At 39.4% G+C, this 15,053-nt stretch overlaps 1 protein-coding gene across 6 annotated transcripts in view; it reads right to left on the reverse strand.

The window, feature by feature from the left end:
• Positions 1–15,053, reverse strand: part of RERE (arginine-glutamic acid dipeptide repeats) — a 469,898-nt gene that overhangs the window by 332,173 nt on the left and 122,672 nt on the right. The window lies entirely within an intron of this gene.

Here is a 15,053-nt window from a genome sequence, read left to right on the forward strand (position 1 = left end):
AGCCTAGGGGACAGAGTAAGACTCTGCCTCAAAAAAAAAAAAAAATTTCAACTAGAGTTAAAAACAAACAAGAATGATTAATTAAGCAATAATCAAGTTCAAAAGTATTTGGTTAAATAATAAGTGTAGCTACTACAAAGGATAATCAAGTCCAAGCACGACCTGATGCCTGTTAACCCCACCTCTCCCTGTGGGAAAGCCGGAAAGTCACTACCATCTTTGCCTTCTGCAATTGCAGTAAAAAGGAAGCATGAGTTGGTCTCCTTCAGAGACGCTAAATACCAGAGATGAGTAGGAAATCCCCTTACTCTTTCAGCCATTCATTCATTCATTTGAGACAGGATCTCGTTCTGTGGTCCAGGCTGGAGTGCACTGCATGAACCTGGCTCACTACAGCCTCATCCTCCTGGGCTTAAGCCATTCTCCTGCTTCTGTCTTCCAAGTAACTGGGACCACAGACACGTGCCACCATGCCCAGCTAATTTTTCAATTTTTTGTAGAGACAGGTCTCACTATGTTACCCAGGCTGGTCTCAAACTTCTGAGCTCAAGCAATCCGTTCTTCTAGGCCATCCAAAACACTAGGATTATAGGGGTCACACACCACACCCAACCCAAATTTGGGTTTTAAAGAACTAATCTGATACTGCCACTGACAGGAACTTTTAAACTACACATTTCCTGATTCAACAGTTTATCTACTACACACAGAAAGACTTTCCAGGAAGCATTTGTTATTTACTAAGTACATCATAAGTTTAAAAAAAAAAAATTTTTTTTTTTTTTTTTGAGACAGAGTCTCACTCTGTAGCCCAGGCTAGAGTGCAGTGTAAGATCTCGGCTCACTGCAACCTCCACCTCCCGGGTCCCAATTCAAGCAATTCTCCTGCTTCAGCCTCCTGAGTGGCTGGGATTACAGGAATGCACCACCATGCCCAGCTAATTTTTGTATTTTTTAGTAGAGAAGGGGTTTCACCATGTTGGCCAGGCTAGTCTTGAATTCCTGACCTCAGGTGATACACCAGACTCAGCCTCCCAAAGTGCTAGGATTACAGACGTGAGCCACTGCACCTGGCCACGGTAAGTAAAATATTTTAAAGTCATCAAGTTTCAATAAGAAGTATCATTACTTCCCTACTTTGAAAGCTAAAACCGTATTTTCAAGTATTAAAACAAGAAAATACAAATAATCCTAAAAAATCCACAATAAAAAAATGTATCCATTAAAGTGACCTAATGGCACTAATGTCTTTTAATTGCTACAGTACTGTTTAGAATTGTTTTCAATATTGAAAAATGTGACTGCTTTGGAGATGCCAAATGAGACTAATTTAAAGAACCTAAGATTGTTCCAATTACCTCTGGTTTTTTTTTTTTTTTTTTTTTCTTTTTTTTTTATGTACCAAGGCACTCCAGCCTGGGTGATAGAGTGAGACTACATCTCAAAATAAATAAACAAATTAATTAATTAATTAAAATAAAACAGGAGTGAATTTGTTCCATCCAAGTTCAGGAAAGTGATTGGTGTTTCTATATTTATAATAGCAAGATTACAGTTATAAAGTTCTTTGAGACACTAGCATAATAAACGTTAGGATGAGTAATCCTAGAAACCTTATACTTTCTTTTTTTTTTAAAGAAAGAAAAAAGAAAGAAAAAAATGAAGAAGAGGAAGAAAAAGGAAGAGAAAGAGGAGAGAGAATGGGAGTATTGCTTTCTTGCCCAGGCTAGAATGCAGTTTAGTAATGGGTATTGAAAACCACTTTTATACCAATAATTATACTTGATGTAGACAGGAAGGAATAAGGGAAGAAAATAACAAACAAGCAGCCAACCAATATTTAATTTAAACCTATGAAATGCTATGCGATTACTGAGGAGTGATTTACTTCCAATTATGTAGTCACTTTTGGAATAGGTGTGAGGTGGTAATGTATGTTTTGTGTATTTGAAGTGGAGAGTTCCGTAAATGTTTATTAAGTTTACTTGTTCCGGGTCTGAGTTCAAGTCCTGAATGCCCTTGTTAATTTTCTGTCTCGTTGATCTATAAAATCGTTAGCTCTTCTTGTTACATTGATCCTTTTGCCATTATGTAATGTCTTTCTTTGCCTCTTCTGATCTTTGCTGCTTTAAAGCCTACTTTATCAGAGACGAGAATTGCATCTCCTGCTTTTTGTTTGTTTATTTTTAATCTCTGATTGGTTGATAAATCTTCCTCCTTCTCTTTGAGTCTTTGTGTATCGTTGCAGGTGAGATGGGTCTGGATGCAGCATACCGATGGGTTTTGGCTTTTTATCCAATTAGAATATATATATAGGTTTAATACTGGCATTTGATGCTAGCTGGCTGTTTTGCCCATTAGTTAGTGTAAATTTTTCACTGTGTTAATGCTCTTTGCTTATTGATACATTTTTGGAAAGGCTGATATTGGTTGTTCCTTTATATGTATAGTGCTTCTTTCAGAAGCTCTTGTAAAGCAGGCCTGGTGGTGGTGAAGTCTCTAAGTACTTGTTTGTTCTCAAAAGATTTAATTTTTCCTTCGATTATAAAGCTTAGTTTGGCTGGATAGGAAATTCTGGGTTGAAAGTTCTTTTCTTTAAGGATGTTAAATATTGGTCCCCACTCTTTTCTGGCTTGCAGGGTTTCTGCTGAGACATCTGCTGTAAGTCTGATAGGTTTCCCTTTATGGGTAACCTGACCTTTCTCTCTGGCTGCCCTTAGTATTTTCTCCTTCATTTCAACCCTAATAAATCTGGCAATTATGTGCCTTGGGGTTGGTCTTCTTGAAGAATATCTTTGTGGTGTTCTCTGTATTACCTGGAGTTGAATATTACCCTGCCTTGCCAGGTTGGGAAAGTTTTCCTGAATGATATCCTGAAGAGTATTTTCCAATTTGGATTCATTCTCTTCGTCACATTCAGGTACATCTATCAAACGTAAATTAGGTCTTTTCACATAGTCCCATATTTCCTGGAGACTTTGCTCATTCCTTTTCATCCTTTTTTCTCCATTCTTGTCTTCTCGTTTCATTTCACTGAGCTGGTCCTCGACTTCTGATATCCTTTCTTCTGCTTGATCAATTCGACTGTTTAAACTTGTGCGTGCTTCGCGAAGTTCTCGTGTTTTTCAGCTCCATCAATTCACTTATATTCTTCTCTAAATTGTCCATTCTCGTTAACATTTCGTCAAACCTTTTTTCAAGGTTCTTAGTTTCTTTGCATTGGGTTAGAGCAAGTTCTTTTAATTCACAGAAGTTTCTTATCACCCACATTTTGAAACCTGCTTCTGTTATTGGAACACACGTGTAATCTATTAAGCCTTGTTCCGTTACTGATGAGGAATTGCGATCCCCTGTAGAGGGAGAGGCATTCTGATTTTGAGTATTCTCTGCCTTTTTACACTGGTTTCTTCCCTTCATTATATATTTATCGGTCTGTCGTCTTTCTAATTACCGACTTTCTAACTAGGTCTCTGAGCTGACGTCCAACTTGTTGATTCCCAGCGCCGAAATCTGAGCAATCCACTGCGCCGGCCAAAACAGTGGTGTTAAGATTGATGGTGCTTTTCTGCCCGGGAATCTCCGGACTCTGCACCAAGAACTGGCACGCTAAGGCGCCAGCAAAACCGCCACGCCGGCCACAAGAGTTGCCCTGGCAACCCGTGGGGCTCCTCTGCTGGGAATCTCCTAGTCCGTGAACAACAAATATTTGTCTGAAAGGCGTCCTCTCGTTCTCTGTGCTTTCACTGGGAATTACAAGCCCGAGCTGCTAGTGATCAGCCATCTTGGATCTCTCTTCCTCTATCTCTGGTTTTTCAGGTGATACAATGTATATACCAAAGAAAAGAGTTGGTGCATAAAAGCCAGCTGGCTGAAGAAGTTAAAAATAAAACTCCATGGTCCGGGTGTGGTGCACACACCTGTAATCCCAGCACTTTGGGAGGCTGAGGCAGGCAGATAACGAAGTCCGGAGATCGAGACCATCCTGGCTAACACAGTGAAACCCCATCTCTACTAAAAATACAAAAAATTAGCCGGGCATGGTGGTGGCTGCCTGTAATCCCACTACTCAAGAGGCTGAGGCAGAAGAATCGCTTGAACTTGGGAGGCGGAGGTTGCAGTGAGCTCAGATTGCACCACTGCACTCCAGCCTGGGCAACAGAGCAAGACTCCATCTCAAATAAAAATAAAAATAAAACTCCATAATGATATGTGGTTTGGGGAAAAACATCAGAGTTACATTTAGACATGTAAAGTGTTAGGTGCTTACTGGACATCTGAGTGGAGATATATCTTCTGAGTGGGGATATGAGGAAGGCAGCTGAGTAGTTCTGGACTAAAGATAACATTTTAAACTCTTTTTATTAAAAAAAATTTTTTTTTTTTCCCGAACAGGGTATCACTCCCACCACCCAGGCTGGAGAGCAGTGGCACAATCTCAGCTCACTGCAGCCTCCACTTCCCAAGCTCAGGCAATCCTCCCACCTCAGACTCTCAAGTAGCTCAGAATACTGATGGACACCACAATGCCTGGCTAATTTATTGTATTTTTAGTAGAGACGAGATTTTGCCATGTTGTCCAGGCTGGTCTTGAACTCTTGGGATCAAGCTATCCGCCTGCCTCAGCCTCCTAATGTGCTAGGATTACAGGTGTAACCCACTGTGCCCAGCCTTCTAGGTAATTTTTACAGCCATGCATCCTAGGGAATGATGTAGAAATTCAGCAAATGTTTATCAGACACCTATTATGTGCTGGGGATACAGCAGTAAACCAGAGAGCCAAAATTCTCTGTCACTCAGGACTTTACATTCTAGCGGAAGGAACAAAACAATAAGCAATAAAAATAAAGATGTATCCAGGTACAGTGGCTCATGCCTGTAATCTCAGCACTTTGGGAGGCCAGGAAAGGTGGATCGCCTGAGGTCAGGAGTTCAAGACCAGACTGGCCAACATGATGAAGCCCCATCTCCACTAAAAATACAAAAATTATCTGGGCATGGCAGCGGGTACCTGTAATCTCAGCTACTCGGGAGGCTGAGGCAGAAGGATCACTTGAACCTGGGAGGCAGAGGTTGCAGTGAGCCGAGATCGTGCCACTGCACTCCACAGCCTGGGTGACAAGAGTGAAACTCCATCTCAAAAAAAAAATGAAATAAGATAAAATGAAGAAGTAGTTTTTGATGAAGACGAGTACTACAGAGTACAGGACAGAGTAAGAACAAAGTGGAGCCGAGACTAAGGGTCAAGGTAGGCCTCTCATTGAGACTCGTAAGTGGAAAAATGAGCTACACAGATATTTGGGGAAACATATTCCAGGCAAAAGAAACAGTCAGTGCAAAGGCCTTAGTGATTATCACAAGGGTAGTGTCCCTGGAGCAACAAGAGATGGATTTAAGAGAAAGGAGAACTGAAGATCTGGGCACAGAAAACTCCTTATTAAGAAGTTTTGCCACAAAAGGAGCAGAGAAATCGGCAATAGTTGACAGAGTCAGTGGAATCCAAATACAGAATTTGTATTTAAGATTGGAGAAAAGCAGCATGTTTGCATGCTGTTGGGAATGATCCAGCAGAGAATGAAACATCAACATTATGAGAGACAGGAAATTACTATGTGAGAGGGCATGGGTGGCGCCTCGGAGAGTTCCCTGAATAGCTGGTCTATACATGCAGTGGGGAAAGCAGAGTATGCCCTGCAAGGCAGGAAGACGTGGTAGGAGTCTGCAGAAGGTCTCTTCTGCTTTGATTTTCTCATTTAAGCAGGAAGCCCAGCATGAGGCCAAGGAGGAAGTATAAAAGGACAATATATGAAACAGTCATCTAAGAAACTGGGCAAGTGAATGGACTTCCTAGTAGCCTTAAGGACCCTTTTGTCGTTTATTAACCAATTGGGAATTAACACTAAGAAACTCACCAAATCTGAGACATAAAAGCTGACTCTGACTTTCTACTACAAATGAAAAATTATTTAACAAACTGCTGAAAATAGTGTTTAATATATTTGAGTACACAATACTTGGGGAGAGTTGTAATTTTTTCCAAATAATGTGTTGAAAGAGATTACATCCCATTTTCACACCATATTCGTAATTGCTTAATCGTACATACCTTGAAGGGAGTCATCAGTCATCGAAGGATTTAATAACCTTAGGCTGAAGTTAACTCCCTTATGTCAGACCATGGTAAACAAAAGCAGGGTTTTAATGCCTTAAGCCAATTACATATTGCAATAGTGAAGCATCTTATATTCTTATTCACAGAAGTACAAATTTAGTTTTCATTATATTCTTATTCACAGAAGTACAAATTTACACAAAAAGATTACCTAACAGCATTCAAGTAATCACCAAAAACCGCCATATAAAAATCTATTTCTAGCAATATGGTCATGGTTGCACAACTCTATGAACACAGATGGTCCCCAACTTAAGACAGTCTAACATACGATTTTTCAATTTAACAGTGGTACAAAAGCGACACACATTCAGTGGAAAACATCCTTTGATTAACCATACAACTATTCCGTTTTTCACTTTCAGTACAGTATTCAATAAATTACATGAGGCAGAACACAGCAACTAACACCTATCATCTCAACACTTGGGAAGGCCAAGTCAGGAGGATCGCTGGAACCAAGGAGATCGAGAGGAGCCTGGAGAACATGAGACCCCTATCTCTACAAAAAATTTAAGGCCGGGTGTGGTCACTCACACGTGTAATCTCAACATTTTGGGAGGCAAAGGCGGATCACCTGAAGTCAGGAGTTCAAGACCAGCCTGGGCAACATGATGAAATCCTGTCTATACTAAAAATACAAAAATCAGCTGGGCACATAACCTGCCTGTAATCCTAACTACTTGAGAGGCTGAGGCAGGAGAATCCCTTGAACCCAGGAGGTGGAGGATGTAGTAAGCTGATATTGCAACACTGCACTCCAGCCTGGGCAAAAGAGTAACAATCCAACTCAAAAAAAAAAAAAATTTTCTTTTTTTAATTAGCCAGGCATAGTTGCACATACCTGTAGCCTCCTAGCTACTCCAGAAGCTAAGGTGGGAGGATCACTTGAGCATGGGAGATGCAGGCTACAGTGAGCTATGATCGTGTCTCTGGGCAAAGCATCCATCTATCTGTCCATTTGTCCATCCATCCATCCATCCACTCATACATATATACCATAAGATATCCAACACTTTCCTATAAAATAGGATTTATGTTATTTGATTTTGTCCAACGGTAGGCTAATGTAAGTGTTCTGAGCATGTTTAAGGTAGGCTAGGCTAAACTATGGAGTTTGGTAAGTTAGGTGAATTAAATTCATTTTCTACATGTATTTTCAACTTAGGATGGGTTTACTGGGACACAACTCCATCAGAAGTCAAGGAGCAGCTATATACTGGAAACCATTGATTTGTATACTTTTTAAATGGGTGAGCTGTCTGGTATAGAAATTTTCTCTCAATAAAGTTTTTTTAAAAATCCATTGCAAGATTTTAATCTAAACAAATAGTTTTATCAAGTAAAAATTTGTTTTTAAAATTTTCTTTGTTGAAATTTCAATGGAAAATGGAGCAAATTAAGTATGTTCTGATGGCTTATGAATATAAACTTTGTGAAGACTCAATTCTTTCAGAATGAAGGGCAAAATTTAAGTTTTTTGGCCTTTTTTCTTTGTTTTTCTTCTTTAGTTGGCTATAAGTTGTAGTTTCTGACATTTCTGCTTTATCCCTTTGAAGAAGACATACTCGAATCACTTTGACTAAAATAAACAGCAATTTTCTGGTTTTAGATAGCTACAAATAACTCCTCTATCCTGTTATAGACATTCATCAGCTAGACTGGGTAACAAACCAACACCTGGATAAAAATGAAAGGATACAATATCACAAGTACTAATTCAGGTAATATCACATTTCTTAGAGTTACGACACTTCAAAGAAATTTTATACTTCAAATCTAAATAGCAAGCCAAGGAATTCATATTTTTTCCCTGAGACAGGAAAGATAATTCAATAATTTCACCACTGAGTTTCAGTTCCCATGCCAGAATGTAAGTGAGAGAGTTCTTCACCTTGAAAATAAAATCACCACAGGGACTAAAAATAAAGGTTATATTCTTCTGAGCAAAGGAATTACAAGACTGACAATATTAAGGTGCAGATAGAAGGAGCAAGGATACTGTGAAAAAACAAACAAACAAAAAAACATAACTACTAAGAGGCTTAGCCACTTCCAAAATGGAAACTGTAAATGTAAGAAACTCAATGAACTGCCCTATACTTGGATCTCATTTTGTGTAACCCGAGAGGCTAACATCTGTTCTGCCTCCTTCATAAGGTAGCTGTAAGGACGGAACTAGAGGCCAGTAAAAACTGTTCAGTAGGTATAAAGTCTTCTACCAAAAGAAGTATAATCCTCATTTCATTCTCAAAAAGATCAGTCTCTGTGGTAACATACTGATCATCTTCTGCATGTATAAAATGTATGTTCTGTATTAGTCTCCCATAACAGAAAACCACGAAGTAGGTGGCTTAAACAGCAAAAATTTATCACTTGCAGTTCTAGAGGCTCAGAAGTCCAAGATCAAGGTGCCAGCAGATTCACTTTCTCAGTGAGAGCTCTTTTCCTGGCTTGTGAATGCCCACCTTCTGGGACTGTGTCCTTATATGCCAGACTGAGCACTGGTCAGCTCTGGTCGCTCTTCCTCTTGTTATAAGGACCCTAATCACATCATGAGGACCACCACCCTCAGGACCTCATCAAGACCTAACTACTTCCCTAAAGTCCTCACCTCCCACTATAGCACTAGGAGAAAGAGAAGCTAGGGCCTGAACATATGAAATTTTGAGGCAATACAATTCAGTCCATGGCACTTGCCTACACAATTTCTTTACTGATCGTCTCTACGCAGAAATTAAACCTTTGTATCAAGAGACAGAATTTAAAAGAACGGCTTTAAAGGAGGTTGAAGGCAGCTTACTGAGATTCAGACAATGTAAAATAAAATTTCAAAACAGATTAGTGTATTTGGTTGAGAACAATAGCTAAGAATTATTAAGTATTTACCATTGTGCATAGTTTCCTTAGGTCACACACCTAGTCTCAGGGGCCACATAGGCCACAAAGCCTCTACTCTTAATTATACAATATTGCTTCTCTTTTCTTTGGAACAAAGCAAAAATGGAAAAGAAGGAGAATTGAAAAGATGAAATCCTGAAGGAGCTGGTACATAAAAGTATGTATTCAGCCAGGCACGGTGCCTCCTTCCTGTAATCCTGGCACTTTGGGAAGTCGAGACAGGAGGAACATGAGGTCAAGAGATCGAGACCATCCTGGTCAACATGGTGAAACCCCGTCTCTACTAAAAATACAAAAAATTAGCTGGGCACGGTGGCACGTGCCTGTAATCCCAGCTACTCAGGAGGCTGAGGCAGGAGAATTGCCTGAATCCAGGAGGCAGAGGTTGCAGTGAGCCGAGATCGTGCCATTGCACTCCAGCCTGGGTAACAAGAACGAAACTCCATCTCAAAAAAAAAAAAAAAAAAAAAAAAATTAGCTGAGCATGGTGGCAGGCACCTGTAATCCCAGGTACTTGGGAGCCTGAGGCAGGAGAATCGCGTGAACATGGGAGACGGAGTTGCAGTGAGTCAAGAACGAGCCACTACACTCTAGCCTGGGCAACACAGCAAGACTCCATCTCAAAAAAAAAAGTATGTATTCAGGTCGGGCACGGTGGCTCATGCCTGTAATCCCAGCACTTTGGGAGGCCAAGGCAGGCGGATGACGAGGTCAAGAGATCAAGACTATCCTGGCCAACATGGCGAAACCCCGTCTCTACTAAAAATACAAAAATTAGCTGGGCATGGTGGCGCACGCCTGTAGTCCCAGCTACTTGGAAGGCTGAGGCAGGAGAATCGCTTGAACCCAGGAGGTGGAGGTTGCAATGAGCCAAGATCCCGCCATTGCACTCCAGCCTGGAGCCTGGCAACGGAATAAGACTGTCTCAAAAAAAAAAAAGTATGTATTCATGTTCATTTTGTACCTTTTGTTAGATGTAGCGGAAACTGTATAAGCAAATAGCTCAAAGGAAACTTGATGAGTTACAGGATTCTAAATCTATAAGTTAGAAAACAAACCACATGCTCAGAAGGTCTGTTTTTTTTTTTTCTGGTACCAAGAGCTAAGAAAAGTTTATACTCTATGTCCTCATAAAGAAAGCAGTTTAATATGGTGACAGCAGCCTTGGGTATCCCTTTATAAACCATTCGGTACACACAAACACTGTTCCACAAGTGTTCGTACAAGTCAATGGCCTCAAATCAATCCAAGAAAGCAAATCTGCCAAAAATAAGAAATGCAAAGCCTTCCTAGTAATTCAAACATAGATTTAGGGCTCACCAGAATACGTCTTCTTAATGAGAGGTTCATGGATAGGCTTCAAGGGTTACATAAACCACCTGCAATTTATGTACTCAAACAGTCACAAATTATGTTCTGGGAGAAAGATCCTATTACATCAATACTCAAAGAAGTCCCTCATAAAAATAAAGAACCCGTAACAAGAATTAATGAACTGCATAACCATCAGGAGCGCCTATCCAAATCATCTTCACGACCAAGGCACTAGGTACTTAAATGCCACAATTAGGTTGATGTTAAGTTCCAACAAGCAGCTAGTACTGAATAAATGCAGAGTCAAATGCTCTAACTTAGCTTACCCTGGAAGTACTTCTAACCTCTTCTAATAAGTGCACAGTGTCTGCTGCATAGTAAGCCTTTGAATATGCACTGCTGCAATTATTACTGGATATATTACAAACTCCACGGACAGGATCAAATCTTCTGCATTTGAGTTCCTTGAACATTAAAGTGGTCCTCAATACATAAAGAAAATAATACAAACATTGAACTCTACACAGATCTAGCAAATAAGGACCTTAGCAGAATGGGATTATTTCTTTTTCTTTTTTTTTTTAAAGAAAGAGAGAAAGAAAAAAAAAGAATGAAGAAGAGGAAGAAAAAGGAAGAGAAAGAGGGAGAGAGAACGGGAATATTGCTTTATTGCCCAGGCTAGAATGTAGTCTAAAAATGGGAATTGAAAACATCTTTTATGCCAATAATTGTGCTTAACAATGGAGACAGGAAGGAATAAGGGAAGAAAATAACAAACAAGCAGCCAACCAATATTTCATTTAAACCTATGAAATGCTATGCAGTTACTGAGGAGTGATTTACTTCTAATTATGTAGTCACTTTTGGAATAGGTGTGATATGGTACTGATAAGAATGTGTGTTTTGTGTATTTGAAGTGGAGAGTTCTATAAATGTTTATTAAGTTTACTTGTTCCGGGTCTGAGTTCAAGTCCTGGATATCCTTGTTAATTTTCTATCTCGTTGATCAGTCTAATATTGACAATGTGATGTTACAGTCTCCCACTATTATCGTGTGGGAGGCTAAGTCTCTTTATAAGTCATTAAGAACTTGTCTTACGTATCTGGGTGCTCCTGTATTGGGTGTGTGGATATATAGGATCGTTAGCTCTTCTTGTTGCATTGATCCTTTCACCATTATGTAATGTCCTTTTTTTCCTCTTTTGATCTTTGTTGCTTTAAGGTCTATTATATCAGAGGTGAGAATTGCAACTCCTGCTTTTTATTTATTTATTTATGTTTGCTCTCCATTTGGTTGGTAAATCTTCCTCTGTCCCTTTGAGTCTTTGTGTATCGTTGCATGTGAGATGGGTCTGGATACAGCGTACCGATGGGTTTTGACTTTTTATCCAGTTAATAATATATAGAGTTTAATACTGCCATTTGATGCTAGCTGGATATATTTTTGGAAAGGCTGACTGGTTGTTCGTTTGTATGTGTAGTGCTTCTTTCAAAGCTTCTGCAAAGCAGGCCTGGTGATGGTAAAATCTCTAAGTACTTGCTTGTTTGCAAAAGATTTTATTTTTCCTTCGCTTTTGAAGAATTTGGCTGGATATGAAATTCTGGGTTGAAAGTTCTTTTCTTTAAGGATGTAGAATATTGGCCCCTACTCTTTTCTGGCTTGTAGGGTTTCTGCTGAGAGATCTGCTGTTAAGTCTGATAGGCTTCCCTTTGTGGGTAACCTGACCTTTCTCTCTGGCTGCTCTTAGTATTTTCTCCTTCATTTCAACCCTAGTGAATCTGATGATTATGTGCCTTGGGGTTGGTCTTCTTGAGGAATATCTTTGTGGTGTTCTCTGTATTACCTGGAGTTGAATATTGTCCTGTCTTACTAGGTTGGGAAAGTTTTCCTGAATAATCTCCTGAAGAGTATTTTCCAACTTGGATTCATTCTCTTCATCACATTCAGGTACACCTATCAAACGTAGATTAGGTCTTTTCGCATAGTCCCGTATTTCTTGGAGACTTTGCTTATTCTTTTTTATCCTTTTTTCTCTAATCTTGACTTCTCGTTTTATTTCGTTAAGTTCGTCTTCAAACTCTGATATCCTTTTTTCTGCTTGATCAATTCGACTGTTAAAACTTGTGCATTCTTCGCGAAGTTCTCGTGCTTTTCAGCTCGATTAATTCACGTACATTCCTCTCCAAATTGTCTATTCTCATTAGCATTTCATCAAACCTTTTTTCAAAGTTCTTAGTTTCTTTGCATTGGGTTAGAGCAAGTTCTTTTAATTCACAGAAGTTTCTTATCATCCACCTTCTGAAGTCTACTTCTGTTAATGGAACGCACTTGTTCTCCATCAGGGCTTGTTCCGTTGCTGATGAGGAACTGTGATCACCTGTAGAGGGAGAGGCATTCTGATTTTGGGTATTCTCAGCCTTTTTACGCTGGTTTCTTCCCATCATTGTAAATTTATCCGCCTGTCGTCTTTGTGATTTCCGACTTTCAAATTAGGTTTCTGGGTGGACGTCCAACTTGTTGATTCCCAGCGCCGAAATCTGAGCAATCCAGTGCACCGGCCAAAACAGCGTTGTTAAGATTGATGGTGCTTTTCTGCCCGGGAATTGGCCAAAAGGGGACCCAGTCCCGCTCACTCTGCGCCAAGAACTGCACTGAGGCACCAGCAAAACCGCTGCGCCGGCCACAAGAGTCGCTCTAGCGACCCGTGGGGCTACTCCGCTGGGAATCTCCTGGTCCGTGAGCAACAAAAATTTGTCTGAAACTGTGGCATCCTCTTGTTCTCTGCACTTTCACTAGGAGCTACTCTCCCGAGCTGCTAGTGGTCAGCCATCTTGGATCTCTCTCCCAGAATGGGTTTATTTCTAAAATTGAAAAGTATTCCTCTTTTATAAAATGAAATGTTTTTAAAAATGAAGAACACAGGGAAACTGAGGGGAAAGAACACTTACATGGAACCACTATCAAATTAATACTATAGTCAGCCCTTGGTATTCAAGAGGAATTGGTTCCAGAACCTTCAGAGATACCAATACCCAGATACTCACCAATACCCAGATACTCAAGTCCTTTATATAAAATGGTATAGAATTTGCATATAACCTACTCATATTCTCCTGTATACTTTTTTTTTTTTTTTTTTGAGATGGAGTCTCACTCTGTCACTCAGGCTGGAGTGCAGTGGTGTGATCTTGGCTCACTACAACTTCTGTCTCCCAGTTCAAATGATTCTCCTTCCCTAGCCTCCTGAGGAGCTGGGACTACAGGCACCTGCCACCACACCCGGCTAATATTTTTAACATTTTTGCTCCATAGTTGATTAAATCCATGGACACAGAAACCAAGAATACAAAGGGCTTACTGTAGCATATTTTACATGAACCCTAACCTATCATTGCTAGAATCATGCCCATTTAAAAATTTAATTAGCTTGTATTATTTATTTTAAATCTAAACTTTATGCTTTCCCCTTACAAGACAGAGAATGAGGCACATGTAATACATAAGATTTATAGTCCTCGTTTCTCCTGCTCCATGACAAAGAGTAGACAAAATAAAAACTGTTAACAGAGCTGGCATCGGAAATGAGCAGTTATATGAAAAAAAAATTCAATAGCAAGTCCACTACACTGACAACACCAAATGCTAGCAAGTATGTGGAGCAACAGAAACTCTCATTGCTTGTGTAAATGCAAAATGAAAGAGACACCATGGAAGACAGTATGGCAGTTTCTTACAAAACTAAACATACTCTTATCATGCAATATAGAAATAACACATTTTGGCATTTACTCAAAGGAGTTGAAAACTTATCTCACCACAAAAAAAAACAGATGTTGAAAGCAGCTTTATTCATAATTGCCAAAACCTGGAAGCAATCCAGATTTCCTTCAGAAGGTGAGTGGATAAATACTTAGTACATCTACATGATGGAATATTATCAGTGATAAAAAGTTGTGACCTATATGCTCACAGAGACCTAGAGAAACCTTAAGTACATTTTGCTAAGAGAAATAAACCAATCTGAAAAGACTACATACTGTATGAGTACAATTATATGACAACTGGAAAACAAAACCTATGGAGATATTAACAAAGATGAGTGGTTGACAGGGGCTTGGGGACAGAGAGGGAGGGATGAATAGGGAGAACATAGGGTATGTTCAGAGCAGTAAAAATTCTTCTATATGATACTATAATGGTAGATACATGTCATCAAACATTTCACCCATGGAATGTACAACACCAAGAGTGAACCTTAATGTACACTATAGACTTTAATTATAAATCATGTATCAATATTGGCTTATCAACAGTAACAATGTACCAAACTAATTCAAGATGTTAATAGGGGAAACTGGGGGTTGGGGGAACACAGGAACTCTGTACTCTCTACTCAGTTTTTCTGTAAACCCAAAATCATTCTAAAAACTAGTCTACTGATTTAATAAATAATTGTTTTAAGTATTTTAATGTTTTAATCTACCATATAAAATAAAATACTACTTATCTAATAATAACTGCTTAAGCGTTAGGCCTGTTAGCAAAACTGAAGAATACTAGTTTTTTGGTTTTTTTTCCCAAAGGTCAGAATGCTTTAATCCTTACATTTTCCAGCACTTTTAGTTCTCCTTTTCCATTCAAAGATCCAGGAAGTCCTAGCCAGAGCAA

Source organism: Aotus nancymaae, unplaced genomic scaffold (assembly GCF_030222135.1).
Source record: "Aotus nancymaae isolate 86718 unplaced genomic scaffold, 86718_ANA_hifiasm-v0.15.2.pri h1tg000053l, whole genome shotgun sequence".
NCBI lineage: Eukaryota > Metazoa > Chordata > Mammalia > Primates > Aotidae > Aotus > Aotus nancymaae.